Source organism: Musa acuminata, unplaced genomic scaffold (genome assembly GCF_036884655.1).
Source record: "Musa acuminata AAA Group cultivar baxijiao unplaced genomic scaffold, Cavendish_Baxijiao_AAA HiC_scaffold_835, whole genome shotgun sequence".
NCBI lineage: Eukaryota > Viridiplantae > Streptophyta > Magnoliopsida > Zingiberales > Musaceae > Musa > Musa acuminata.
This window is the reverse complement of record NW_027021061.1, coordinates 22,501-27,500: the sequence shown is the minus strand read 5'-3', so window position 1 is coordinate 27,500 and position 5,000 is coordinate 22,501.

Below are 5,000 nucleotides of genomic sequence, written 5' to 3'. Positions count from 1 at the left end.
GCACCCTGGAACCCCCCGGGTGGCACAGGGCTGGATGGGGCTTTCGTATAGCAGGGACGGTGCTGCCTCTCGCTTCGCTCGCTGTTCGCCGCTCACCGCTCGCTCGCTCAGCCAAAAATGGCCAGTTTTGGCCCGTTTTTGGGCTGTTTTGGCCTGTTTTTGGTCCGTTCTTGCATGGCGCGGTGACCGTCGTGAGCGGAGCAAAACGTCAGCCATCTCAGCACCCTGGAACCCCCCGGGTGGCACAGGGCTGGATGGGGCTTTCGTATAGCAGGGACGGTGCTGCCTCACGCTTCGCTCGCTGTTCGCCGCTCGCCGCTCGCTCGCGCAGCCAAAAATGACCAGTTTTGGCCCGTTTTTGGGCTGTTTTGGCCTGTTTATGGTCCGTTCTTGCGTGGTGCGGTGACCGTCGTGAGCGGAGCAAAACGTCAGCCATCTCAGCACCCTGGAACCCCCCGGGTGGCACAGGGCTGGATGGGGCTTTCGTATATAGCAGGGACGGTGCTGCCTCTCGCTTCGCTCGCTGTCCGCCGCTCGCCGCTCGCTCGCGCAGCCAAAAATGGCCAGTTTTGGCCCGTTTTTGGGCCGTTTTGGCCAGTTTTTGGCCTGTTCTTGCATTGCGCGGTGACCGTCGAGAGCGGAGCAAAACGTCAGCCATCTCAGCACCCTGGAACCCCCCGGGTGGCACAGGGCTGGATGGGGCTTTCGTATAGCAGGGACGGTGCTGCCTCTCGCTTCGCTCGCTGTCCGCCGCTCGCCGCTCGCTCGTGCAGCCAAAAATGGCCAGTTTTGGCCCGTTTTTGGGCCGTTTTGGCCAGTTTTTGGCCTGTTCTTGCATTGCGCGGTGACCGTCGAGAGCGGAGCAAAACGTCAGCCATCTCAGCACCCTGGAACCCCCCGGGTGGCACAGGGCTGGATGGGGCTTTCGTATAGCAGGGACGGTGCTGCCTCTCGCTTCGCTCGCTGTCCGCCGCTCGCCGCTCGCTCGTGCAGCCAAAAATGGCCAGTTTTGGCCCGTTTTTGGGCCGTTTTGGCCAGTTTTTGGCCTGTTCTTGCATTGCGCGGTGACCGTCGAGAGCGGAGCAAAACGTCAGCCATCTCAGCACCCTGGAACCCCCCGGGTGGCACAGGGCTGGATGGGGCTTTCGTATAGCAGGGACGGTGCTGCCTCTCGCTTCGCTCGCTGTCCGCCGCTCGCCGCTCGCTCGTGCAGCCAAAAATGGCCAGTTTTGGCCCGTTTTTGGGCCGTTTTGGCCAGTTTTTGGCCTGTTCTTGCATTGCGCGGTGACCGTCGAGAGCGGAGCAAAACGTCAGCCATCTCAGCACCCTGGAACCCCCCGGGTGGCACAGGGCTGGATGGGGCTTTCGTATAGCAGGGACGGTGCTGCCTCTCGCTTCGCTCGCTGTCCGCCGCTCGCCGCTCGCTCGTGCAGCCAAAAATGGCCAGTTTTGGCCCGTTTTTGGGCCGTTTTGGCCAGTTTTTGGCCTGTTCTTGCATTGCGCGGTGACCGTCGAGAGCGGAGCAAAACGTCAGCCATCTCAGCACCCTGGAACCCCCCGGGTGGCACAGGGCTGGATGGGGCTTTCGTATAGCAGGGACGGTGCTGCCTCTCGCTTCGCTCGCTGTCCGCCGCTCGCCGCTCGCTCGTGCAGCCAAAAATGGCCAGTTTTGGCCCGTTTTTGGGCCGTTTTGGCCAGTTTTTGGCCTGTTCTTGCATTGCGCGGTGACCGTCGAGAGCGGAGCAAAACGTCAGCCATCTCAGCACCCTGGAACCCCCCGGGTGGCACAGGGCTGGATGGGGCTTTCGTATAGCAGGGACGGTGCTGCCTCTCGCTTCGCTCGCTGTCCGCCGCTCGCCGCTCGCTCGTGCAGCCAAAAATGGCCAGTTTTGGCCCGTTTTTGGGCCGTTTTGGCCAGTTTTTGGCCTGTTCTTGCATTGCGCGGTGACCGTCGAGAGCGGAGCAAAACGTCAGCCATCTCAGCACCCTGGAACCCCCCGGGTGGCACAGGGCTGGATGGGGCTTTCGTATAGCAGGGACGGTGCTGCCTCTCGCTTCGCTCGCTGTCCGCCGCTCGCCGCTCGCTCGTGCAGCCAAAAATGGCCAGTTTTGGCCCGTTTTTGGGCCGTTTTGGCCAGTTTTTGGCCTGTTCTTGCATTGCGCGGTGACCGTCGAGAGCGGAGCAAAACGTCAGCCATCTCAGCACCCTGGAACCCCCCGGGTGGCACAGGGCTGGATGGGGCTTTCGTATAGCAGGGACGGTGCTGCCTCTCGCTTCGCTCGCTGTCCGCCGCTCGCCGCTCGCTCGTGCAGCCAAAAATGGCCAGTTTTGGCCCGTTTTTGGGCCGTTTTGGCCAGTTTTTGGCCTGTTCTTGCATTGCGCGGTGACCGTCGAGAGCGGAGCAAAACGTCAGCCATCTCAGCACCCTGGAACCCCCCGGGTGGCACAGGGCTGGATGGGGCTTTCGTATAGCAGGGACGGTGCTGCCTCTCGCTTCGCTCGCTGTCCGCCGCTCGCCGCTCGCTCGCGCAGCCAAAAATGGCCAGTTTTGGCCCGTTTTTGGGCCGTTTTGGCCAGTTTTTGGCCTGTTCTTGCATTGCGCGGTGACCGTCGAGAGCGGAGCAAAACGTCAGCCATCTCAGCACCCTGGAACCCCCCGGGTGGCACAGGGCTGGATGGGGCTTTCGTATAGCAGGGACGGTGCTGCCTCTCGCTTCGCTCGCTGTCCGCCGCTCGCCGCTCGCTCGTGCAGCCAAAAATGGCCAGTTTTGGCCCGTTTTTGGGCCGTTTTGGCCAGTTTTTGGCCTGTTCTTGCATTGCGCGGTGACCGTCGAGAGCGGAGCAAAACGTCAGCCATCTCAGCACCCTGGAACCCCCCGGGTGGCACAGGGCTGGATGGGGCTTTCGTATAGCAGGGACGGTGCTGCCTCTCGCTTCGCTCGCTGTCCGCCGCTCGCCGCTCGCTCGTGCAGCCAAAAATGGCCAGTTTTGGCCCGTTTTTGGGCCGTTTTGGCCAGTTTTTGGCCTGTTCTTGCATTGCGCGGTGACCGTCGAGAGCGGAGCAAAACGTCAGCCATCTCAGCACCCTGGAACCCCCCGGGTGGCACAGGGCTGGATGGGGCTTTCGTATAGCAGGGACGGTGCTGCCTCTCGCTTCGCTCGCTGTCCGCCGCTCGCCGCTCGCTCGTGCAGCCAAAAATGGCCAGTTTTGGCCCGTTTTTGGGCCGTTTTGGCCAGTTTTTGGCCTGTTCTTGCATTGCGCGGTGACCGTCGAGAGCGGAGCAAAACGTCAGCCATCTCAGCACCCTGGAACCCCCCGGGTGGCACAGGGCTGGATGGGGCTTTCGTATAGCAGGGACGGTGCTGCCTCTCGCTTCGCTCGCTGTCCGCCGCTCGCCGCTCGCTCGCGCAGCCAAAAATGGCCAGTTTTGGCCCGTTTTTGGGCCGTTTTGGCCAGTTTTTGGCCTGTTCTTGCATTGCGCGGTGACCGTCGAGAGCGGAGCAAAACGTCAGCCATCTCAGCACCCTGGAACCCCCCGGGTGGCACAGGGCTGGATGGGGCTTTCGTATAGCAGGGACGGTGCTGCCTCTCGCTTCGCTCGCTGTCCGCCGCTCGCCGCTCGCTCGTGCAGCCAAAAATGGCCAGTTTTGGCCCGTTTTTGGGCCGTTTTGGCCAGTTTTTGGCCTGTTCTTGCATTGCGCGGTGACCGTCGAGAGCGGAGCAAAACGTCAGCCATCTCAGCACCCTGGAACCCCCCGGGTGGCACAGGGCTGGATGGGGCTTTCGTATAGCAGGGACGGTGCTGCCTCTCGCTTCGCTCGCTGTCCGCCGCTCGCCGCTCGCTCGTGCAGCCAAAAATGGCCAGTTTTGGCCCGTTTTTGGGCCGTTTTGGCCAGTTTTTGGCCTGTTCTTGCATTGCGCGGTGACCGTCGAGAGCGGAGCAAAACGTCAGCCATCTCAGCACCCTGGAACCCCCCGGGTGGCACAGGGCTGGATGGGGCTTTCGTATAGCAGGGACGGTGCTGCCTCTCGCTTCGCTCGCTGTCCGCCGCTCGCCGCTCGCTCGTGCAGCCAAAAATGGCCAGTTTTGGCCCGTTTTTGGGCCGTTTTGGCCAGTTTTTGGCCTGTTCTTGCATTGCGCGGTGACCGTCGAGAGCGGAGCAAAACGTCAGCCATCTCAGCACCCTGGAACCCCCCGGGTGGCACAGGGCTGGATGGGGCTTTCGTATAGCAGGGACGGTGCTGCCTCTCGCTTCGCTCGCTGTCCGCCGCTCGCCGCTCGCTCGCGCAGCCAAAAATGGCCAGTTTTGGCCCGTTTTTGGGCCGTTTTGGCCAGTTTTTGGCCTGTTCTTGCATTGCGCGGTGACCGTCGAGAGCGGAGCAAAACGTCAGCCATCTCAGCACCCTGGAACCCCCCGGGTGGCACAGGGCTGGATGGGGCTTTCGTATAGCAGGGACGGTGCTGCCTCTCGCTTCGCTCGCTGTCCGCCGCTCGCCGCTCGCGCAGCCAAAAATGGCCAGTTTTGGCCCGTTTTTGGGCCGTTTTGGCCAGTTTTTGGCCTGTTCTTGCATTGCGCGGTGACCGTCGAGAGCGGAGCAAAACGTCAGCCATCTCAGCACCCTGGAACCCCCCGGGTGGCACAGGGCTGGATGGGGCTTTCGTATAGCAGGGACGGTGCTGCCTCTCGCTTCGCTCGCTGTTCGCCGCTCGCCGCTCGCTCGCGCAGCCAAAAATGGCCAGTTTTGGCCCGTTTTTGGGCTGTTTTGGCCAGTTTTTGGCCTGTTCTTGCGTGGTGCGGTGACCGTCGTGAGCGGAGCAAAACGTCAGCCATCTCAGCACCCTGGAACCCCCCGGGTGGCACAGGGCTGGATGGGGCTTTCGTATAGCAGGGACGGTGCTGCCTCTCGCTTCGCTCGCTGTTCGCCGCTCGCCGCTCGCTCGCGCAGCCAAAAATGGCCAGTTTTGGCCCGTTTTTGGGCTGTTTTGGCCTGTTTTTG